General features: G+C 44.4%; 1 protein-coding gene across 16 annotated transcripts in view; it reads left to right on the plus strand.

The window, feature by feature from the left end:
* Nucleotides 1-26,065, plus strand: part of LOC139766043 (muscleblind-like protein 1) — a 1,286,706-nt gene that overhangs the window by 436,981 nt on the left and 823,660 nt on the right. For 11 of the 16 annotated variants that reach the window (XR_011716773.1, XR_011716774.1, XM_071694179.1 and 8 more), the window contains exon 1: nucleotides 4,755-4,892. The exons of 1 other annotated variant lie outside the window; for it this stretch is intronic. The gene's annotated coding sequence lies outside the window, so the exon portion shown is untranslated. Of the gene's footprint in view, nucleotides 1-3,076; nucleotides 3,099-4,754; nucleotides 4,893-5,979; nucleotides 6,002-24,194; nucleotides 24,391-25,751; nucleotides 25,775-26,065 lie in introns of those variants that run through there. 4 more of the 16 variants (XM_071694171.1, XM_071694172.1, XM_071694173.1 and 1 more) reach the window with 4 other exon arrangements.

Consider the following 26,065-nt stretch of genomic DNA (forward strand, 5'->3'; position numbering starts at 1 on the left):
ACACTCGTGGCGTTCAGCATCCTTGAGTGAGGACAGCGCCAGATGTTGTGAGTGTTGTAAGTAATGTAAGAGTTGTAAGTGGTTATTAAAAGAGATATGGCTCGACTTATATCAGTCTGATGTTTTCATGTGACAGGTTCAGCTGAAGTGCACATCCTGACATGTCACAGGTTCATGTGACAGATTTTTGAAATGTCACTCGTTCAGACGACACAGATTCTGAAATGTCTCTAAGTTCAGACGACACAGATTCTGAAATGTCTCTAAGTTCAGATGACACAGATTCTGAAATGTCTCTAAGTTCAGATGACACAGATTCTGAAATGGCTCTAAAGTTCAGATGACACAGATTCTGAAATGGCTCTAAGTTCAGACGACACAGATTCTGAAATGGCTCTAAAGTTCAGATGACACAGATTCTGAAATGTCTCTAAGTTCAGATGACAGATTCTGAAATGTCTCTAAGTTCAGATGACACAGATTCTGAAATGTCTCTAAGTTCAGATGACACAGATTCTGAAATGTCTCTAAGTTCAGATGACACAGATTCTGAAATGGCTCTAAAGTTCAGGTGACACAGATTCTGAAATGTCTCTAAGTTCAGACGACACAGATTCTGAAATGGCTCTAAAGTTCAGATGACACAGATTCTGAAATGTCTCTAAGTTCAGATGACACAGATTCTGAAATGTCTCTAAGTTCAGATGACACAGATTCTGAAATGTCTCTAAGTTCAGATGACACAGATTCTGAAATGGCTCTAAAGTTCAGATGACACATTCTGAAATGGCTCTAAGTTCAGATGACACAGATTCTGAAATGGCTCTAAGTTCAGATGACACAGATTCTGAAATGTCTCTAAGTTCAGATGACACAGATTCTGAAATGGCTCTAAAGTTCAGATGACACAGATTCTGAAATGGCTCTAAGTTCAGATGACACAGATTCTGAAATGTCTCTAAGTTCAGACGACACAGATTCTGAAATGTCTCTAAGTTCAGATGACACAGATTCTGAAATGGCTCTAAGTTCAGATGACACAGATTCTGAAATGGCTCTAAAGTTCAGATGACACAGATTCTGAAATGTCTCGAAGTTCAGACTACGCAGATTCTGAAATGTCTCTAAGTTCAGATGACACAGATTCTGAAATGTCTCTTAAGTTCAGATGACACAAATTCTGAAATGTCTCAAGTTTAGACTACACTTAAGTTCAGATGACACAAATTCTGAAATGTCTCAAGTTTAGACTACACAAATCCTGAAATGTCTAAATTCAGACGACACAAATTCTGAAATGGCTCTAAGTTCAGACGACACAGATTCTGAAATGTCTCAAGTTCAAGTGACACAGATTCTGAAATGTCTCTAAGTTCAGATGACACAGATTCTGAAAGGTCACAAGTTCACATTACAGACAGTGAGATGGTATAAGTTCGACTAACACATACTGATGTACGCCAATAGATTCTACCGACCCAGACAATGAGATGTTACACCTTCAGTTAACACAGATACTCAGATAACATGAAGTAACACAGATAATAAGGTTATCACACGTTTAGATAACACAGCTACTGATTGAGGCGTTCACATGTTCAGATAACACACATACTGTGACGTCACGAAGCTAAATAACAGAGAGATGCTGGGGTGTTGGACGTTCCTGTAGCAGATATTAAGATGCCATACGCTCAGATAAAACGTCCAGATAATGCATGTTATCCGTCCAGTAAGATAACATAACATCTTGTGAGCGTCGTAGGTTTGACAACAGATGTTAAGACTAGATTAGTTGATTCCTCTTCGTATATATATATATATATATATATATATATATATATATATATATATATATATATATATATATATATATATATATTCTTTTTTGTTTTTTTTTTAATTTTCCAAAAGAAGGAACAGAGAAGGGGAGCAGGTGAGGATATTTCCTCAAAGGCCCAGTCCTCTGTTCTTAACGCTTCCTCGCAAACGCGGGAAATGGCGAAAAGTATGAAAAAAAAATACATATATATATATATATATATATATATATATATATATATATATATATATGTATATATATATATATATATATATATATATATATATATATATATATATATATATATATATATATATGAACTTGTCATACGGTATTTCAGAGTTTATTTCTTTTGTTATTGGTTTATGAAATTGTTTTTAGCAGTAAATTTGACATTCTTTTTTTCATCCTCGTACAGTGTCCATGAATTTGGTATGCCTAATGCCATTTACTTTATATTGGTCATGTCCAGGGTGGGAGGAAAGTGATGGTATGGCCAACACTGATGTAGATTATAGGGTTACAAATACTGTCATGGGTTCCAGGATTACTGTCATGGGTTCCAGGATTACTGTCATGGGTTCCAGGATTACTGTCATGGGTTCCAAGGATTACTGTCATGGGTTCCAGGATTACTGTCATGGGTTCCAGGATTACTGTCATGGGTTCCAGGATTACTGTCATGGGTTCCAGGATTACTGTCATGGGTTCCAGGATTACTGTCATGGATTACAAATACTGTCATGGGTTCCAGGATTACTGTCATGGGTTCCAGGAGTACTGTCATGGGTTCCAGGACTACTGTCATGGGTTCCAGGATTACTGTCATGGGTTCCAAGGATTACTGTCATGGGTTCCAAGGACTACTGTCATGGGTTCCAGGATTACTGTAATGTGTTATAGGGATTAGTGACAGTGTCATGGATGAAATGGAAGGCAACACTGTTATGGATTACAAGGATTTCTTCATGGATTACAGCAACGGACGAGTCGTGGGTTGAAGGATCATGGAATGTAAGGTGATACAGGGATTACTGATATTGTTAGGGGGGTTACAAGGATTACTGTCACTCGACGTTTACGGGATTACAGATACTCCTAAGTTACGGGGATTACTGCCAGTGTCGTGTGTTGCAGGATTACCCTGAGTGTATCACGGCGGGTGGTGATTACTGCCAGCCACCGGTGTGTGTCATCACTCCAGCGTGAGCAGCACGTCAGGATGGATCATATAGGACTTGTAGCATTCTTCACAGGATCATAGCAATGGTAACAGGTTAGCACACGAGGACTTAACATTACGTTTGGTCATAGGATTACTAACACTGCCGTTGGTCATAGGATTACTAACACTGCCGTTGGCCATAGGATTACTGACACTGCCGTTGGTCATAGGATTACTGACAATGCTGTTGGCCATAGGATTACTGACATTGTCGTTGGTCATAGGATTACTAACATTACCGTTGGTCATAGGATTATTGACATTGCCGTTGGTCAGAGAATACCTAACTGCTGTTAGTTGTAGGATTTACTAATCGTCGATATTTCCAGGATTCCAGATACACGAGGTCATAATATTCCTAACGCTTAAGGATTAACGTATTAGCGCCACATTGCCACGGGCCCGTAGTTTTATGTAAAGTGTCGTGGGTCACTGTAAGACGTACGTAGGGCTCAGGGGGATATCTTACCTCACAGCGACTCATGATGTAGGTGTATTATACACCATCTTGGGTCATGGCGCTGCTCACTTTGCCACGAGTCGTAGAATTCCTGGCGAGATTTGCTGGCGTATCCGGTAACGATGGCGCTGCTGTGAGGCGTCGGGGATGCCCGTGGCTCCGGAGGTAATGCCACATTGTGAGAGACGCTGAATAGATAGCCAGCATGCATAGTCGAGGCCGAAATAGCGTCTGCTATTTGTATTAAAAAAGTTTCTGCCAATATTAGGTTTTCACGCGGTCTGACTTGACTATTTCAGGGGGGTAAAAAAAAATACTTTTGTGGTAATTCTTATTAAAAACACGAAATGCGAAGGTGAAATTTTTAGCGATGTATGTTAATGTTCTGTATGTTACGATGGCAATGTCTTTGTCTGATTAATTGAGTCATGTAAAGAGGATTTTTATACCATATGGCAGGTGGTAGGTGGTGGTGGGCCGGGGGGGGGGAGGGTGGACGGGGGGGGGAGGGGTTGTCCTCTCCCACGTTCGCTACACTAGGAAAAATTACCATGATCCTGGTGCAGTAAGGCCTTGTCGCATCCAAGGAAAAAGCCTTGTGCTGTTCCTTCAGTCTTTTCCTTAACTATAAATATAAACGAGAGTTAAAACGCTGGTGAGGGAAGAACCAGACGCGATGTGTTTGTATTTTTGATGGTTTATGAGGGATATAATGATAATAAAGTAAGCAAAGCTTTTTGTATAGAGTCTTATAAATTTTGCACACGATACATTATAAAAGAGGAGCGTGATGGGTGAGGGAGTGGCCGCGTTGCAAGGAAGAGTGAGCTGATATCGTATCGTCCCCCACAATCTAACAGATAACGCTTTGTGTGGGTTGCCTTGCTCTAATGTGAGATAACTCGATGGGATTTTTGAGCCTAATCAAAAGGTAATTTGTGAGGTCCCCCATGTATGCGGTTTTTTGTCTGCAGTGACGAAGGCAAATCAATCTTGCTTGCACGCGCACTATTCTGTCCTATGAGTCACCTTGAAAGCACTGGTCGCTAAAATAAAGAACGGCCAAGAGTGGCGCCATGAGGTAACAGTCAACGATATCCTCAGGCGGGATTTTGCATGTGGCACCCAAGGCCTAATTCCTCTCACTATCTTTGTAATAGTTGTCTGTTTTATTAATGGTACTGGATGACTCTGAAATATGTCTCCCAGCTTCGTATAAATGCAGTATTTCCAAACGTGGGTGGGTGTGGGCACGTGAACACTGGCAACTTCCCACATGGCGGCGGCGGTAGACTCGCCAAGTGGCCCTCGCCTTAGTCTGCGCTGGGACGCTCAGCAAGCTGCTCCACGCTGGCGCTTCTCTCCGCGATTGCCTTGCACTAGAGGTGTGTAGTCGACGCTGAGGCACAAGTGTAGGCCTCAGGAAGCAAGGTCTAGTGTCTTTGAAGTCAAGGGTGTGAGCTAGTTGGTGATTCATTCTGAAGCAGTGGAGGAAACCAGGTTGGAGTGGTAGAGTCGCCCACCACTACCACCACCACAGTCGTTGCCTCGCCGGGCGCGCCAGTTGACCGGCATTGCCAACTTTACGGGACAAAAACTCGTTACCATGGGATGTTGATCGACGTTTCAAAAATCCTAGGAGTAATCCCCACCCTAAACCGAGTTCATAGTTTGTGTACGGCTTCAAGTTGCACGCTGTGTGTAGTGCATGATATATTCGTTTGTAGTACCTCAGTGCGCTCAACTGAAGTCGAGGTTTAAAACTGATTTTGAGACAGTTATGTATGCGACGCCCTGAATCGATAATGTATTTTGGCACGGGCCGAAAACTCATGTGTTCCCGTAAACTTGGCAATGGCGTGTAGAGTAGAGGAGTGAGCGAGGCGGTGGTTGTGGTGCCCTGTGTGAGTGTGTCTGTGTGACGACAGACAGGAGGCGGCTGCTGCCTCCCCATCTCCCCCCCGCCCTCGCTCATGTACAACCCTCCTGGAAATTGTAGCCTCAAATGGATTGATGTTTGTCCCAGTATCTGTAGTTGTGGAGAAAATGCTGCCGCCTCCGACTTTCCGATCATTGTTGGTACGGCGGCCTCGTCTAGTGTTGATGGAAAGTGTCCACTCAAGCAAAGAGGATTGGAGTGAATATTTGTGCCAAGTGTGACCCTCTATGAAGGTGTCATTTGAAATTGAAATAGGCCTAGTAGAAGTGTCAATACACTTAGATAAAAGCCTGCATTTGCAGTCTTCAATGTTTGTAGCACATTTTATGACTGAAAATAAAAAAAAATCGGTGGTGTCAAGGCCTGTTATAGTAATGCTAAAATTTACTAGTTTCCAAGATGTGCTACCTCGTAATGTTTCCTGTAATAATGATGGTTCTGTGGTTGATGGTGTCGCAAGTTAACTCACCCTCAGGTGTTTAGAGACAGAGGAATGTGTAGTTCGCTTGCAAGCTGGATGCATTATAATGTGTGTGTAGTTTGGATTGTCTCAGTGTATGTACCTTAGATCACTAGATGCACCTGTCGTTTGTGCTTATGTCCGTTTTGCATGATAACCAATAAGTTATTTTTTTTACCATTATGGACAATTTCTTATATATATATCTTTGCCATGTTTCTATACAGCCAGTTTATTCTCTTTTTCACCTTTTACCTGATTTATATTGCACAAGGCGGCTGATGTATTATACAGAACCTGTATATTGTGCCCAAACCCATTCAGTCCCAGATCACACCTTCCTCAGCTCCCCGCTAAACTCTCATGACTTCCTCTGACTTCGCTCATTTAACCCATTTTCACATCTAGAATGACAGTCCTCGACCTTATTCACCCTCTGAAAAAACAAACCAGAAAGCTTTTTACCTGCTCTTCGAAAGTTACTGTCGTGAACCCTTCCTATTTCTACACTCCCACTCCTCAGTTTGACAAGTCAGGCCGTATTCTCATGCATTGTCAGCCATTATATCTAGCATCAAAATACTTATGTCCGTGTTATCTACTCTTGAATTACATGACATCTGAGTAATTTTATGTCAGTTTTATTATGAATCGAAGCTTGAACTTGATTTACTTGCGATAGTCTGGCAGTTTCACGTGATTTTCCTGTCATTTTTTAAATTGTATTGAAAATTATTTTGAACTCGTGTCAAAAGGAATGCATTAATAGGTAGCAGTTTTGAAAAGTAACTTATTGCCCTTGTTTATGATAATTTTATATGTGTGTGTATGATTCGATTATCTGTACGGTAAACCTGCATTAGAAATGTCTAACCCAGACTTGTCTTTTATTTTTTCATTGTCTGAAAAAAAAAATACCGTCCACTTTTTTGCAGTCCTATCCGTTTAAGCTATCAGTAAATTACTTCTTAAATGTCATTCTTAAGGTAAAATTGTACACGAAGTTGACAGTCATCCCTGAAGGCATTCTGCCAAATTTTGTAAATCCATGAATCGGTTTTCAATAATTTTATCTTTTGGGAACAAGTGACTGCCCCATGGACCGTTTTCGCCAAGATTTTATCGTTGCTGCCGTCACTTCTACCCGGTCAAGAGGTATCGCCCAACTAACTAGGCTATCCTTTGTGCCGGGCAGGTTGTGAGACTCAAAGCCGGTCGGTCCTCACCACAAAGCTCCGCCAGCCTTGGTCCACACGTAACAGGTTTCGCACAGTTACTAGTGCGCTTGCAGTCGTATTAGTGTCATATATATATATATATATATATATATATATATATATATATATATATATATATATATATATATATATATATAGTATTTATGAATTAGCAGTGTTTTATTACCAAAATTACAGATGGGTTAAGGCTGTAGTATCTGCCTCCGGGTTAAAGTACCGTATATTTTAATCCAACGGGTTCAAACCACTTTTTTTCCGGCTGACTGAGCGCCCTACTTCATAATTTGATATCAAACAGCTCAGTTCAGGCGACTGAGAATCATTTCTTCAAATAGATTTAATGTGTATTGTTGACCTGCAATAATACTGTATGGCTAAACACTTCTTATAAAGATTCGTGTATGATCTCTGTGGTTGCAACGATTCTTCTATCTCTTGCTTCGGGCGGGTAATGTGCAGTAGAAGCACCGATGAGTTTGGTGTCACTTCCCCCCACTCCTCGTTCCCCCTCCCACCACACATACGACACATACATTCTTATGGCCTGTCATACTCATTGATCCCCCACTCGCCCCCTCTCTTCCTTCATGCAGCCCCTCCTTGCCTGCTTTCTTCCTTAGGGATTGCCGTACTCCGCTCTCGCTGCAGTCACTGCTGTAGTCGGCGGTATTTTAGCCCCGCCTCTTCACCAGAACATGTACACACACTCATCAGTAAAACCTTCAGTCACGTTCTTTCCAGGACTATTACGTTCTTTCGAAACTTCCATCACCCGCGCACGCGCGCACACGTTCCCAACGTCTAGAATAGCGCCCTCTACTACCTTTCCTACCATACATTAATCCCACCCTACCCACACTGTACACTACCCTCTCAACATTTTCGGTTTCCAGCACCCTTAACTCCAGGGCAGAGATCCCCTTCACCATCATCAGAACTCGATCTCTTTTCCAGAACTTGACCTCACTTAAGCCGTTGCTGCAGAAAAATCTTAAAATCCCATTTTCAGAACCCTTAGTTCCATACCAGTATTCCCACCGCACTAGAACCCCCCACACTGACACCACACTGATACTAGCGCCACCCACCTCCACAACAGAACCAACCACTGCACCACGTCAGTACTCCCAACCACCACACCAGTGCCCCATACTAACATACCAAGTACCCTCCTCCCACCACCCAGAAACCCCCATTACTCCACCAGGATCTCTCGTTGAACCCATTTCACCTCAGCGTCCCTGTCAATGAGAAGTGTAAACCTGCACATAGTAGAACCTTCATATGTGAGGCCCTGGTAAGAAAGCTCCCACTTGGTACAGAAGGTTACGGGGTAATTTTGAATGGCGACATGGAAGCAATTAAGGGATTGCAATGGGCAGATTTAAGTGGGTTAAAGTTTCATTTGATACTTGCTGTTTGTTTACTGCTTCACTTAGCACTGATAATTATTGGCTGTAAATCTTGAAAACAATTAATTTCAATCAATGTATTTCAGTCTTTTACACTTTAAATAACTGCATCGATAATTTGTCTTAGAAATTGTATAGAGAAATGATAGAAGTATTTTTTGAAATCAATGTTTTTGTAGATGTATTATTGTTGAAACATGATTGTTATGTCCACATATCTTGTTTAGCATCCACATCAATCACAGACATTTTCCATAGCTCTCCCGCCTTCCCCTCCCAAGTAACCCTTCCGTCGTTGGACCACACGTTACTAAGGTTCCCTTCATATGTCCAGTGCCGCTGCGGCTTCCTACTTGGTAGCTCGTTCAGCTCACGTCCTCCTCAGTGACTATATGTTCACTATCCTGTGGATATACGACCCCACTCCTTGCCTCTAACTCCTCCTCCTCCTGCCTACGCCACCATTGGTCCCGTGACACATCTGCTCCCATCAATACATAATGCTGCTACACTCATCATCAGATAAAGGCCAAATGGATCTTTAATTAGACAGAAATTCAGTGATTGCTTGCCGTGTTGTTGATGACCTTGCTTCATTGGGGATAACGTCAGGAGCTCCACCGATTGACCACAATTACCGCTGGGCTGGAAGGTAAGAGCGGGTGTTGCCCAACTTGTCTGGAAATACTCTCCTCTGGAAATTTATCCTCGTTGTTAAGGGTGGGTTTATGGCGAGAGGCGGTCGTATTGTGTCACCATGGTAGGAACAACCGGGGGAATTCAAGGCCAAAGTTTGGACCATTTGCAGCTGGGAACAAATCCTGGGGACTTAACACGAGGATGAGGGCTGGCCCGCTAAGGTGTTAACAAGAACACCGAATGTGGGCAGAGCCAAGAGGAGGCAGTTGGCCTTTCTTCATTGTATTCACCAGGCAAAGTCTCTGTGTCGGGTTTTTTTGAGCGGTGTATGAGTTCTTCATCCTCTTCGTTCTGTATCTAGAGCGTTACTTATCTATTCGTTTTAAACCGGGAACATTACTGGTCCGTTAATACCAGGAGCGTTACTTACCTCGTTGATGCTATGCTATGAGAGTTTTTTACTCTGATAATTATATATCAGAGGAGTTGTTTATCTGTCCGTTTGATATGAGGATCGTTACTTACACCCTCTCGGATCGGTTCCATGAGCGTGATGACTTACCATGTCTGTTCTATGCCACGAGCATTATTTACCCCGTCCTCTCTATATCACGGGCGTTACCTGACCTGTCGGTAATATAGTGAAGAGGCCGTGCTTACCGTTTTAAGAGCGTTACTTGTCGGTTCTATAGCGGTGTAGAGGACGTTACCTGTTAACGCAGTAGGGATCAGGTTTTTCTTGTTGGTTCCTTAGCGATGAAGGAGTATTGTTTCTCTCTGTCGGTTCTCAGACGGTGAAGTACTTGTACTGAACCTGTAGGTTCTTCGGCGAAGGAGCTTTACTTACCGTCTGTTCTTCAGTGGTTTGGGAGCTTTCCTTACCCCGTCGGTTCTGTAGCACTACACCAACGGCACTTTCTCGGTTTTCAAGCAATGCGCCAGCGTTACTTACCCTGTCGGTTCTATAGCGGTCCACTAGCGTTACCCTGTCGGTTCTTAATCGGTACACCAGCGTTACTTACCCTCTCGGTTCTATAGCCGTCCACTAGCGTTACCTGTCGGTCCTTAATCGGTACATTAGCGTTACTTACCCTGTCGGTCGTTTATCGATACAGCTGCTTTACTTATCCTATCGGTTCGTGAGCACTACAGCAGCCTTAACCTGTCGGTTCTTCAGCGGTACAGCAACCTTACTTACCCAGTCGGTTCTTCAGCGGTGCTGAAGCGTCACTTACCCTGTCGGGTCCTCGGCGTTGCACAAGCGTTACTTACCCCCGTCGATTTTTTTTTTTTTTTGTTTCACAGTTACGCTATCGTTACTTACCCAGTCGGGTGGTCGTGAGCGTTACTGCAGCGTTACTCAGCCAGCCAGCCAGTCAGTCAGTCGGTTCTGTTCAGCGGTACGCGACCGTTACTTAAACTGACATTTTAGGAAGCGGGACGAAAAAAAGATAATGATTTTGTGATAAGTGATATAGCGTACTGGATATATATATATTTTTTTTTATAATAGTTACGGTTCAGGAGTGTTATCCTGGTGGGACTGATGTAGGCAGGTGGGGCTTGCTTTGTCTAGTGCACTCAGAGAAGGAAAATTCCTCCTTGTGTTGATCTGTTTATTATATATTTGTATATATTTTGGAAGGCAGTCGAGTATTATGCGGTATTTTGTGTGTGTGTGTGTGTGGAGTGGGGTTAGGAGGGGGATAAGTGTTCACGTAGTATATAAATCAGTGATGTAGTCATTCTTGTGTTTTGTCTTTCACGAGCATAATGTTAATTAACTTGCAGTAACGTGTTACTAGTGACGATTGTATTAGTTTTTTGTTTCTGTCACTTTTCAAGTGTGTGAATGGTGGCGGGGTAACCCACGTAACAGTATGTGTTATGTATGATGGGGTAACATGTTACCCTCGTAACAGTATCAGTGTTGTGTGTATAATGGGATAACGTGTTACCCTTGTAACAGTATCACTGTTGTGTGTATGATGGGGTAACGTGTTACCCACATCACAATATTAGTGTTGTGTATAATGATGGGGGGTAACATGTTACCTTTGTGAGTATTACGTGGTATGTGTATAATGAGTTAACGTGTTACTCTTGTGAGTGTCACCGTTACATGTGTGATGGGTCAACGCGTGGCGCCGGTAGCGAGCGGCAGACACAGCGTGTGGCGGTAATGTCAACGGACCGTGTGGAATATTCTCAGACCGCACCGTCCAGTTGAAGCCAGCAGCCTCCTCTCCCCTCTCCGTCTCCACACACACCCCCCTCCCTCCCGTTTCTTTTGGGAAGGAGGAGGAGGTTGTGGCTCTAGTCGTCCCCCCCCCCCCCCCCCCCCACCTCCCCCCCTCCCTTCCCCTTATCAGGTGTAGCCCGGCCGGAAGCCACGGGAGATAAAACGCATCCTGTCATTTCAAAACTATATTCTCGTGATCTAGACAGACAGTGTTGTCGGTGCGTGTATAGTATACATACACTGGGGGAGACGAGCAGTGTAGGGAGGATAGTAGTAACGCTGGGTCCAGGGTGTATTTTCAAGTTTCTGGCCAGATTTAGCGTAGGTGTAGGAGACTATGTGTATTTGTGTAAGTTTATGTATAGAGACTTGATCTCGAAGTGATGTAGACTTACTAGGGGGGGAAAGGTGTAGTTGAGGCAGAGTGTAGTAGATGGTGTAGATGTACGCCAAGACGGAATTCCGATTGATGTAGGAAGTGAAGCGATCATAGGCTTTTAATGATAGGACAGGTGTAGGGGTGTGTGTTATGTGACGCTGTTGTTAACATCGCCGGGTGCGCTAGTCTAGTGTGCCAGACCCGGTGAGGGTAAGGAGGGAGGGGGGACCAGACTCTCTCCCCCCCACCCCCACCCCCACCCACCCTTCCTTATGTGTGTCCGTGTGTGAGAGAAGGGTGGTAGGGGGGTATAATCACGCCCACCCGCCGCCACCCAGTGTCTCTCTCTCTCTCTCTCTCTCTCTCTCTCTCTCTCTCTCTCTCTCTCTCTCTCCCTGCGGGTCGTCTGGCCTCACGGGTGTTGATGGGTCGTAGTGCTCAGTCGTAGGATGGTGAAGGATCGTGATAGATCAAAGGTTGGGGAGTTGGGGGAGGGGGTAGGTTAGGAAGACCTACTTTTGGCGGTAGTTAACGTTCCGTGAGCCACACAGTCTGACGCTCGGGGCAAGGTCAGGGATTGTGGGTCAGTCTTGGGGTAAGGCTCAGGGGAAGGGTAAACAGTGGGTCTGAAGCTTGTGTCCGGGCACGGGTGACGGTCAGACGTAGGGGGGTTAGGGGTTCAGGCACTGGGGAAGGCCAAGCTTGGGCGGGAGGGAGGCAAGGTTTGGACAAGCTTACGGAATTGGCCGGGATGGAAAGACGTGTGGCTTTATGATGATGATGACCTGGAGGCCAACAGGTGGTGATGACACATGTGCCAGATGGATAACCCAGGAGTGGGGGGGAAGGAGACCTTTTCCTGTTTATAGTGACCCGTCATGGCGCGGGCAAAACATGCCCCAGTCAAGGCCAGCATGGGGGAAACGAAAAGGAGTGGAGGATGAGTGGAGGGAAATGATGGTCGGGACTCTGCAGGCCTACATAAGAGGTGTGTGTAATCAACAGATGTTCAGTTATGGCGAGAAAATGTGATGACTGACTAATAGTATTTTAAATCCCTAATCATTGTTGATGAAGACAGGATAGTAGTAAAACAGAGGAGGGACAAGTGTATACAGACAGAGGACGAGGGGCATTTGTTAGTTCTCTGGTGTACGTAGTGTAACACAGTTCTGTGGGCCGGGGTTCGAATGTGAGAAGGCAGATATAGTTGTACGTTCGCTGGAATTTTGACGCTAGTAGGGTGGAGTTGTGTAGTAGGCGGAGTGAACACCAGGTTTAGAGGGTAAGGCCCAAAGGCGTATGATAAGGTTGTATGGCAGGGACCAGTCAGTAGTGTGTGGTGGCGGTTCCTGGCTGGGAGCAGTAGTGTGAAGGAGAGTATGGTGGGAAGGGGGAGTTCCTGATTGATTTAAGTATGACAGAGACCTGTCGTGGAAGGGTAAGGTATGGTAGGGGTCCCGGACTGACGAAGTAAGGCAGGAGCGGCGTTGATACGATCTCAGCTTGGCCAGCGTGGGGGCGGGGTCGTGATGGGGGACATGACACAAAGAGGGAGGGAGGGACTTTCCAGAGGCCGGGGTCGTGGGCTAGGGGGTCATGACGGTGACCCCACACGCCCTAGAGCAGAAGGGTCGTCCCACGACCACCACTCGCCCAACACCTGCTGTTATCAGCTTGCTCTATTACCCCCAGTGATGGACGACTAGGGACCAGGGCAATACATCCTCACGTTTGTCCAAGGTAAAAGATGCTTCACCGTGGGTCAGGGTGAAGGTAGGGCAGGAGAAGGGGGGGGCGGGGGAAGGATTTATAAGGGGTGAGCAAGGAGGGGAGAGGTTATGGGAGTTCCGTGTTGAGTGTTTTTGTTGAGGAGGCCGCGGGATCGTCTTAAAAGTGGACCAGCTGATGGCCTCTGCCAACACACACACACACACACACACACACACGAGACGAGGCAATATGGGGCTAAACCTCTTGTCTCCATAACATACAGATAATGTTCTCACACCACAAAGCTTCGTAATGATTGTCATTTTGGTGCCACTTACCTGTTGATGGTGTTACTTGGATGCTTGGAAAGCAGAAGGGGATTTATAGAGACGAGGCAACATGGGGTAAAACCTCTCTCTCTCTCTCTCTCTCTCTCTCTCTCTCTCTCTCTCTCTCTCTCTCTCTCTCTCTCTCTCTCTCTCCATGAACACACAGTAATGTTCTCACACCACAAACCTTGTCTCTCTTAACTGTTGTCATATTGGTGCCACTTATCTGTTAGTGGTATTACTTGGATGCAGAAGGGAATTTCTTAGTGATTAGCCTGTATTTTAGTAATTAGGAAGTATACAAAACAGTGTCTTAATATTTTTACGCTACAACAGATAATATTTTGCTCCAACAGATGATCACAGCAGAGCCAGTATAGAGGGAAGAGATTGAGTTTAGATTTTCACCGATGGTGGATGTTTATTGATCGATTTATGATTTTCTTGCTTGCAATTGACTTCGAAATCGTAATTATTATTGTATGACTTTTTCCCTGAGCGAGACAGTACACTGTAGGGCGAGACAAATGGCTATGTACAGCAGCGGGCCTGGGTTCAGGCGCCTCCCGTCCAAACTTTAAACCAACTTGGCCGGAACTTGCCTGATAACTTACTGGAAGCTGCTGCTTCATGGGTGAATTACTAGCTGCGTCTGACGAGCACTTGCCCTCCCTCACTCCTGCTCGACGTCCCGAGTCTCGTGGAGGAACGTACCATGTTTCCCAGCCTGTGACGAGAGTGGTCGTGGATGACCAAGAGAGGTACGGCAGTACAGAGACGCGTGACCTGGCCTGGCTGGACGAGGCTTTTGTCGTGAAGAATGTGCTGATATTGATACAGTACTCGTCCCCATGACAAATGAAAGTAGCCTTTAGATGTTACTGAAAACCATTTGCATTTAATGAACATTGTAAGACCCACAGTGGTACTGTGCAGTAGACAACGCGTAACTTGCAGGAGCAATGAATGAACGTGTTTCCAGACCTGCATTTATGCGTCTCTTCTTCAAGACCTCCTCCTGTTGGTCTTGGAAAATAGACGATAGCTTGGGAAGACCTTCCCTCATTTTTCCTATTGAGTTATGAGGATGTTGGAGGTAAGTTCGACGCACGAGGGCGGCTGGAGTCTAGGTGTGTAGTTTCAAGTCAACGTTCGTGGCGTCAGAAGGTGCTGGGGCGTCGCATGGTAAAGCCTGGTGTGGTGCGGTATGATCACGTCCAGGGATGGGGTGGCTAGGTAGGAGGGCAGCACGTGACACCTTTGTGAGGCAGGGGTGGTGGGCTCCTGTCATCGTGACACGGAGAGTGGCAATCCCTTACCCTGCCCTCCACACACGCTCTGCTACTCTCCTGCTGAGGCCAGCCCTGCTCTCTACTGCTGACCTCCGCTGCCTGCTTACCGTCGCCTCACAGTGCGTTTTAGCCCCGCCATTTATAAAAGAGAAATACAGTTCATCCATCCATTGATGCAGCAGTGACGTAATGGGTGATTCGAGTGGCTAACGGGTAGTCATGAACCATCATTAGTCGCTTCTTAGAATTGCTAGGAAGGAGGATTATCCTGGGCGGCGGGCCTGACGCCACCACCGCTGCTGGTCCCTGACTGACTCATCTTCCAGGCGTCACGCTGATCATCTTACTTCATCCCTCGCTCTCACCCACACCTCACCTTACTCACGCACACATCCACACCTCAACCATACTCACCCCCTAGCCACACACCCTCCTCCACCCTTGCTCACGTTGAAATGCTTGTGTTTTGTGTATAATTGACAAAAAAGGGGTATGATATTAATTAAGAATCGCAAGGTTGTTTATGTGGTGAGCATTTAGAAGCTTTTTAGGTTTGTTGATAGTGGTTGGGTTTGAGTTGGTGGTGGGAGAATGAGTTTAGTTCGTGGGCTGTGTATGGCCTAGACCTGTGTAGCTGGTACATCAATCAATCGGTTGGCATTCTGGTTGTAAAGTCCTATTACATAACTAGGATGAATCTCTCTCTCTCTCTCTCTCTCTCTCTCTCTCTCTCTCTCTCTCTCTCTCTCTCTCTCTCTCTCATATATATATATATATATATATATATATATATATATATATATATATATATATATATTTTTTTTTTTTTTTTTTTTTTTTTTGCTGTCTCCCGCGTTTGCGAGGTAGCGCAAGGAAACAGACGAAAGAAATGGCCCAACCCACCCTTATACACATGTATATACATACGTCCACACTTGCAAATATACATACCTACACAGCTTTCCATGGTTTACCCCAGACGCTTCACATGCCCTGATTCAATCCACTGACAGCACGTCAACCCCGGTATACCACATCGATCCAATTCACTCTGTTCCTTGCCCTCCTTTCACCCTCCTGCATGTTCAGGCCCCGATCACACAAAATCTTTTTCACTCCATCTTTCCACCTCCAATTTGGTCTCCCACTTCTCGTTCCCTCCACCTCCGACACATATATCCTCTTGGTCAATCTTTCCTCACTCATTCTCTCCATGTGCCCAAACCATTTCAAAACACCCTCTTCTGCTCTCTCAACCACCCTCTTTTTATTTCCACACATCTCTCTTACCCTTACGTTACTTACTCGATCAAACCACCTCACACCACACATTGTCCTCAAACATCTCATTTCCAGCACATCCATCTTCCTGCGCACAACTCTATCCATAGCCCACGCCTCGCAACCATACAACATTGTTGGAACCACTATTCCTTCAAACATACCCATTTTTGCTTTCCGGGATAATGTTCTCGACTTCCACACATTCTTCAAGGCTCCCGGGATTTTCGCCCCCTCCCCCCACCCTATGATCCACTTCCGCTTCCATGGTTCCATCCGCTGCCAGATCCACTCCCAGATATATATATACCAGATATATATACACCAATATATATATATATACCTCGCAAACGCGGGAGACAGCGACAAAGCAAAAAAAAAAAAGAAATATATATATATATATATATATATATATATATATATATATATATATATATATATATATATATATATATATGATCGCCGTTTCCCGCGTTAGCCAGGATCAGACGAAGGAAGTTCTCATCCGCTCTCTGGCTGACATGTGTAATGCACCGAAACGGCAGCACCCTATCCACATCTAGGACCCACAGACCGCTACATGGTTTAGCATGGGCGCTCCACATGCCCTGGTTCAGTCCATTGACAAAACATCGAGCCCAGTATATCACATAGTTTCAATAATATATATATATATATATATATATATATATATATATATATATATATATGAATGTAGGTTTGCGGCAGGGGTGTGTGATGTCTCCATGGTTGTTTAATTTGTTTATGGATGGGGTTCTTAGGGAGGTGAATGCAAGAGTTTTGGAAAGAGGGGCAAGTATGAAGTCTGTTGGGGATGAGAGCGCTTGGGAAGTGAGTCAGTTGTTGTTCGCTGATGATACAGCGCTGGTGGCTGATTCATGTGAGAAACTGCAGAAGCTGGTGACTGAGTTTGGTAAAGTGTGTGAAAGAAGAAAGTTAAGAGTAAATGTGAATAAGAGCATGGTTATTAGGTACAATAGGGTTGAGGGTCAAGTCAATTGGGAGGTAAGTTTGAATGGAGAAAAACTGGAGGAGGTGAAGTGTTTTAGATATCTGGGAGTGGATCTGGCAGCGGATGGAACCATGGAAGCGGAAGTGGATCATAGGGTGGGGGAGGGGGCGAAAATTCTGGGAGCCTTGAAGAATGTGTGGAAGTCGAGAACATTATCTCGGAAAGCAAAAATGGGTATGTTTGAAGGAATAGTGGTTCCAACAATGTTGTATGGTTGCGAGGCGTGGGCTATGGATAGAGATGTGCGCAGGAGGATGGATGTGCTGGAAATGAGATGTTTGAGGACAATGTGTGATGTGAGGTGGTTTGATCGAGTAAGTAACGTAAGGGTAAGAGAGATGTGTGGAAATAAATAGAGCGTGGTTGAGAGAGCAAAAGAGGGTGTTTTGAAGTGGTTTGGGCACATGGAGAGAATGAGTGAGGAAAGATTGACCAAGAGGATATATGTGTCGGAGGTGGAGGGAACGAGGAGAAGTGGGAGACCAAATTGGAGGTGGAAAGATGGAGTGAAAAAGATTTTGTGTGATCGAGGCCTGAACATGCAGGAGGGTGAAAGGAGGGCAAGGAATAGAGTGAATTGGATCGATGTGGTATACCGGGGTTGACGTGCTGTCAGTGGATTGAATCAAGGCATGTGAAGCGTCTGGGGTAAACCATGGAAAGCTGTGTAGGTATGTATATTTTGCGTGTGTGGACGTATGTATATACATGTGTATGGGGGTGGGTTGGGCCATTTCTTTCGTCTGTTTCCTTACGCTACCTCGCAAACGCGGGAGACAGCGACAAAGCAAAAAAAAAAAAAAAAAATATATATATATATATATATATATATATATATATATATATATATATATATATATATATATATATATATATATATATGAGAGAGAGAGAGAGAGGCTACACAGCAAATGAATTGTCACATGGCGAGGCTGTATCATCATAGTTTAACGAAACTGTAGTCTTGTAAGAGAATTTCCATCAAAGAGTCCATCCTGTCCCTGCTACAGAGCGTATCGCAGCCCAGATTTGGATGCAGGGCCCTGGATTTTTTAAAGGAATCTTGGGGTTATGTATATTTATGTGTGTGTGTTGCTGTACAACGCCTGCTCGAGGCAACACCGCAAGTGAAAAGTCACCTTTGGCGAAGTTGTATCATTAGGAACTTCTCACTGTAAAGGAGTCCATAACGTCCTTACCAGTGAACGTAGCAGAGCCTGGAGCAGCTGGAGCTACAGGAAGACCGAGTCCGAGAGTACATCCTGGACCTTTTCTAGAAAGGGGTCCATGGGCAATTACACACACACACACACACACACACGTGTGTGTGTGTATATATATATATATATATATATATATATATATATATATATATATATATATATATATATATATATATATATATTCCCTTGGGAACTTTTCGTGTTTCATTTTCCCCGTGGACTCATAGGAATATCTTGATCACGCGCAAAATTGTGATCCTTTCCAATATATATATATATATATATATATATATATATATATATATATATATATATATATATATATATACACACACACACACGTGTGTATGTGTGTGTGTGTGTAATTGCCCATGGACCCCTTATATATATATATATATATATATATATATATATATATATATATATATATATATAGAGAGAGAGAGAGAGAGAGAGAGAGAGAGAGAGAGAGAGAGAGAGTGTTGAGGGTATAATTGAGGGACGTGGGGTGGGGTATTCATTGTTATGAACGGAAATGGTGGACAGCTTGTAGAATTGTGTGCAGAAAAAGGACTGGTGATTGGGTATACCTGATTCAAAAAAGAGGAACTTACACGAGTATGCGTATGTGAGTAGGGGAGATGGTCAGCGAGCATTATTGGATACATATTAATTGACAGGCGTAGAAAAGACTTTGGTATGTAAATGTACTGAGAGCTGCAATTGATGGATGGGATGTCTGATCACTCTTGTGGAGGAGAGTATAAAGGTTTGTAGAGGGTTTTCGGAAACGAGGAAAAAATGTCGGTGAGAAGAGAGGGGTGAGAGTAAATGAGCTTGAAAAAGAGACTTCCGTGAAGAAATGCTAGGAGGTATTGGGTATAGAATGACAAAAGGTGCGAGTAGATGAAGTAAGGAGCGTGGCTAAGGAACGGAAGGTAATTGTTTAGAGGCGGTTATAGCATGAGCAAGAGATGCATGTGGCATGCGGAAGGTTGGAGACGGGCATATTTGAAAGGGTAGTGAGTTGCGGGATGAATTAAAGGTGCGAGTTAAAAAGAGAGTTGTTTAAACGACACTTACAGGGAAGGAGTGCAAATGATTGGGGGACATGTAAGAGAAAGCGGCAGGAGGTCGAGAGGAAGGTGCAGGGGTTGAAAAAGAGGTCAACTTAAAGTTATGGGGAGCGAGTATCAGCAAACTTAAGGACAATAAGATGTTTTGGATTAAGGTAAATAATGTGCGAAACGCAAGAGAACAAATGGAAACATCTGCGAAAGGGGTGAAAGGGAAGTAACATCAGGTAATGAGAGGATAGAGTGAGTATTATGTAAGGACTGTTGAATGTGTTTGATTATAGATTGGCAGATGTAGATTGTTTGAGTCGGAGTCGGAATGGTATGCGAAGTGGAACAGTCATGGAGGGTGATTTGTTGAAGAGAGAGTAGGTGGTGAAAGCCTTGCGTAAGATGAAATGTGGCAAGGCATTTTGTAGTGGATGGTCTTTTTGTTGAATTTACTAAGAAAGTAGGTGACTGTGTTGTTATGTTGTTGGTAAGGATTTTCAGTGGTGAAGCGCCTGAGGATTGGCGTAATGCCATTGTATAAAGGCAGTGGGTATAAAAATGAGTTTTCAAAGTACAGAAGTATAAGTTTATTGAATATACCTGGGAAGTTGTATGGCAGGGTATTGATTGAGAGGGTGAAAGCACGTATAGGGCCTCGGATTGGGGAGGAACACAGTAGTTTCAGAATTGGAAGAGGGTTTGTGGATCAGATATTTGCACTAAGAAATGTGTGAGAAATACTTATAGGAACATCTGGATATGTATGTGGCATTTATGGACTTGGGGGAAACATGATAGGGTTGATAGAGATGCCTTGTGGAAGGTCTTTATGATATACGGTTTGGAAGGAAAGCTACTAGAAGCAGTGAAATGTTTTTAGCAAGGATGTAAGATATGTGTACGAGTTGGAAGAGAGAAGAGTGATTCGTTTCAAATGAAGATTAGACTGCGGCAAGGGTGTCTGATGTCACCATAGTTCAATTTGTTCATGGATTAGGATGATGAGGGAGGTAGATTGGAGAGTCTTGAAGGAAGGGACGAGTTGTAGACTGTGAGGGATGAGAAGGTCTGAGAAGCGTGTCAGTTGTTTTCTAATGATATAGCACTGTTGGCGGATTCAAGTGTGAAACTGCAGAAGTTAGTGAGTGAGTTTGGGAGTTTGAAAGGAGGAAGTTGAGAGTAAATGTGGATAAAAGTAAAGTTGTTAGATTTAGTAGGATTTAGGGACAGATTAGTTGGGGTGTGAGTCTGAATGGGAAAAAAAAAAAAACTTGGAGGAATTGAAGTGTTTTAGATACCTGGGATGGACATGAAACCATGGAAGCGGAAATGAGACATAGGGTGGGTGAGGGGGCAGAGGTTCTGGAAGCGCTAAAGAAAGTGTTAAAGGAGAGCGTTGTCTGGATGGGGAAAAATGGATGTTTGAAGGGATAATAGTTCTAACAATATTATACGTTTGCGAGGCATGTGATATAGATAAGGCTGTGCGGAGGAGGACGGAAGTGTTGAAAATTAAATGTTTGAGGACGACATGTGGTACAAGGTTTGATCGCGTAAATAATGGAAGGATAAGAAGAATATGTAGTAGTTGAAATTGTGATTTAGAGAGCAGTAGAGGGTATGCTGAGATGTTTTGGACATGTTTAGAAAATGAGTGAAAAAAGGCTGACAAGATATATCTATCCAAAGTGGAGGGAGCATATAGAACGGGGAGACCAAATTAGAGGCTAAAGGATGGTGTCAAAAAGATGTGGAGCGATCGGGGCCTGAACATACAGGAGGGTGAAAGGCGTGCAAGGAATAGAGTGAATTGGAACTATGTGGTATACCGGGGTCGACGTGCTGTCAATGGACTGTACCAAGGCACGTGAAGCGTCTAGGGTAAACCATTGAAAGGTCTGTGGGGCCTGGATGTGGAAAGGGAACTGTGGTTTCGGTGCATTACTCATGACGGCTAGAGACTGAGTGTGAACGTGTATATATATATATATATATATATATATATATATATATATATATATATATATATATATATGTGTGTGTGTGTGTGTGTGTGTGTGTGTGTGTGGATATCACATGTAAACACTGGTATAGACATAATGTGTAATGTGTTGTCAGGGGGATGATGGTTGAAGTGTATGTGATCTCACGTGTGTCCGGTCTTTTCACACCCCTTTCGTAGGGCAGGGCCGGGTCGGGGCATCAACACTTACCTCGTTCCCATAAAACCCGCTTGGTCTTCAGAGACTTCGGGACCAGTTGGCTATACACTCACGACGCCTTCACCAGGCCAGAAACCTTGGGATTTACACACCAGTCATCAAAGCTAACGAAGCTCTTTCCAAATCAAAAAAGGGTAGATAACATCTTTAGCTTACTGTTTGGCAATTTACAGTTTTCCAGTATTGCCCCCACCTGCCTTTAGGTTGCCAGCCAATCTTAATTTCAACAATTGATGCACTTAAAGCTTTATCTCTGTAGGTTTTCCATTGTATTTTGTAGTTTACCTGGGGATTAAATCTCCTGAGTTAGTGTAGGAGGCAGCGTGGGTCTTGAGGGCGGCCGACCCATGGTATAGTGGAGACTCTCCAGATGGCATCACGGCAGCGCTCGCCCCGACCTGTTTGTTATAGCGACGAGTTACCGGAGGGAGACATTTGATCCGTAGAGCTACGTCTTGTACGTTTATGTTGGTCGTATCTTACCTTTACTACTTCAGTCACTTTAGAGTAAAACTCTCCAATGACATACGAATTTTTGTTAAAGTCATCACTAGGGCCGGTCTCTTGGCAGAACGAAGGTTCCGTTACCGAGGTTGGGGTCTACTGTAACAACATCCCCTGGGAGTCTTGAGCTGTGGAAAGCCTCCCAGCACTAATATTATACCCTCACAAGACTTGATACCACGTCTAGAATTATATTTAATGCTGTTCCTTTTATGATTTTTGTTTGTGTGTGTGTGTGGTTAGAACACTGGAAATTTATTGGAAGGAAATTTCCACGAGTGTTTGGGAGTGTTGAAGACACGCTTGGGTGGGTAGCCAGGACAGGACGTAGGGTGGGGTGAGAGTAGGAGGATATCGAGGGCTTCCATCGTCAGCAGTGTCATCTCGCCCTCCGCATGTAAGCACATCTAGTGACGCTGTATCCTAAGTACGGGTGTGGGGGCGTCGTAAGCTTGTGCCCTAGTGGAGGAGGGGGATATTTTATGGCTTTTTATTTCACCATAGTAACTGTTGAAGCTGACGGTTTTACGTCAGTACTCGTCTGTATGAGAGTTGAAGGGTTGATCAGAACGTCGATGTGATTAATGTTCTCGAATTCTTGCGGTACTTCAGAAAATCCGCCTCAGAACGATACGAGAGACAGTTGTGTGTGTTCCCCACCACCACCCTCCACCCCTCTCCTACCTGGAAACGTACGTCGGGTGAAGAGCAGGCGAAGCGTAGCCCCTCTTCCTGTTGGTGATGATGGCAGCAGGTCAGTGATGGCTTGTTAGCTTCGTGAGGGTAACTGTCTGGCGGGCAAACTGTTAATGTGGCTGATGGCACGCCCACTGGGTTTGTCTTCCTGTTTGTTCCGCATCCTTGTTGGCTCCTCGACTGGCCTTGGTGATAGCACATCGACCGTCCCTTACCCCTGTGGATCTGTCTACACTGACAGGCCGACACATCCAACTCCCAAGAACATTAACCCACCTACTTACCCTCCCCCCCGCCCTAGGCCTTTAGGGGAAGCCCTCGTCGACTCAAACTCTGGCCCACAATAACCCCCCCTTATAACCCCCTTCAGAGGGAGACATCAGTTAAACTAGAGAATAATGGATGAACTCCAATACAGTTTACATGTTCAATACCAAACGTCACCGCGCTTGCCACTAGGCATGGCGATCCTCTCCCTGTTACAGTAACAGCTGTTACAACGGTATATATATATTCCCACTAACTGTTATGACACTGTTGATAGCCGTGGGTGTGAACGCAATATGAGCTTTGTAATACGAAACAAAGCGGGAGTTTTGATTTATTCAGTGTACTGTTGGAGGGTATAATGAAAATAGGGACTAGACAAGCTTGAAGGATGTAATAACGATGGAGAGGTAGGCTTTTGCTGCACCAACACCCGGCCATCGATTACTGCAGCTTTCTACTCTACTGGGGAAAAAAGCTGTCGTGTTTACCTTTCAGAGTTTTAGCATAAAGGAATAATGCTTCGTTTTCCCAGCTGCTGCTGGATTAAACTTTTCAGCGTTGACAACAATTAGCAGTTAATTGTTTACTTTTTTAGTCTTCCTTATCCTTTGTTATTAGTTCATCTTGCCTCATGATACATACACAGCAATAATATATTAAGTGGTTAGGATGTACTGAGTAAATTGCACGGCTGGACTGCACTTGGAGCGCGCCTGGTGGTGCGTCTCTGCGTGGCCCTGCTTTCAGTGCGCATGCGTGGGCCGCGCCTAGTTTTGTCACCGCGGCCCTGTGTTTCCATCTCTCAGGATATCAAGTGAACAAAGGAGCTGCTGCCTTCTTGGTGGCCTGATATATTAGTGGCAGGAGGATGGCGTGGAGTCTTGAGGGGCATGTTTAAGGAGGAGAGAGCTTCAACAAACGTGACAGTCCCCCTCGCTGACTAGGCTAGTGGATGTGTGTAGCTGTAGTCTTAACGTGTGGCGTAGGATCAAACATTTATGATATCCATGCCTTGTGTGCCAATATTATCATATCTCTGCTGTGCAATGGTTGGCATTATACAGCGGTACGAAAACCATACCGTGATGTACCATTGTTCATTTACGGTGTCACTGTGTCAAGGAGGGAAGTGCGCGGGGTTCTCGTACATGAGGCAATCGTCTGAGCACATCTCGCGCCTGCGGTGTGACGTCACATGCTCAACGATGACATCATCTTGAGATATCATCTGTCTTTTATCTTCGATTTAATTTGAGTGACAGGATTGATTTCGTGCAGGTTATTTCCGTACGTTTATACCCTTAACTCTCGACGTAACACCTGCAAGGTGTTATATTATGAAATAGAGTGTAAATACCTTTGGAATTATATTTACGAATTGGCACTTGGTCTCGGGAGTGGTCCTCGCCATACTACTGTTGACTGGGAGTACCGAGCGAGATGCCACATGCTTCGTACATCCGGCCTTTACGTTTCTCTTACTACACCCTACTGTATTAATGTCCCCTCAAGCTGTACGAAATTTTGATATCCATTCTTTAATGTTCACTGTCACTGTATTTTCTATTTCCAGCACAGGGATAAAATGAGCTATATTTGTTTTGTGATGCAATCGTGGAGGAAGGGATAGGCTAGCCTCGCGAAATTTACAACTCAATACAGGCTGGTGAGGTTTGCGACATGTGCGCTATCTAGCCAGCCTAGCTAGGATATAATGTTGGCAGGCTGTGTTTAATCATGAGGCACGTGGTGCAGACAGCTGTTTAATACCCTGTGCACTCACTGCTTGATGAGGGCTGCTGGTGTGGTCGTCAGTTGAACAGTGAGTGGTTCGGGGGTGTGAGGGAGGCTTCCCCGCCCACCACCACTAGCAGCTACCCCGCCTCCACGTCACCCCCGGACACCGCATGTCTGGTGGCTGGACCAGTGGAGCCGGTAAGCAGACGCTTTTTTTTTTTTTATGTTTTGTTACCCACTCGCGTCTTATTGGGGATGGGGGTATTGATATATGCAGTCAGCAAGCATGAATTACCGCTGTTTATGGTGAACTGTAGAAATGTGCAATTATCAAGTGGTGCTTAAACATATGGAAAGTAAACGTTCAGGATTCGTTAAAAAAAAAAAAGAATGTGATCTTTCCTTATATTTTGATTTTTTTTTTTTAGGACAGGATCGCAATAGCAGCCTTGTGAAGCAGACGACTGATTCGGAATCATTTGGTGTGATCATGTGTGAAGGACGTGAGACACCGGGATAACAGCATTACTTAGTACCCACGTGCTGGCTCATGACAACACCCCCATTGTATTAACACAGTATCCTGCATTGGTAATTTTGATACGTCTTATGTTAATCGCGGGAGGTTATACGTTTCAGACGAGCCTGGGGTATTTTATTTAAGGCCTGGTAGGTAGGTAGGTGGTGCGTCGTGTTTGGCGGGTGTTAACTGTAATTTCCAGGAAATGTGTCGGGCGGAAACCGGTGGTGCGTTATTCTCTCTGTGTTGGTCCTGACTGGGTGGATCTTAGTGGAGTATCAGTTGTTGTATGCTTCGTGATTTTTGGTCCTAATTTCCTAATTGGTCTCATTTTGGGGCGTATTTTTTTTGTCTTAGTGTAT

Source organism: Panulirus ornatus, chromosome 56, assembly GCF_036320965.1.
Source record: "Panulirus ornatus isolate Po-2019 chromosome 56, ASM3632096v1, whole genome shotgun sequence".
NCBI lineage: Eukaryota > Metazoa > Arthropoda > Malacostraca > Decapoda > Palinuridae > Panulirus > Panulirus ornatus.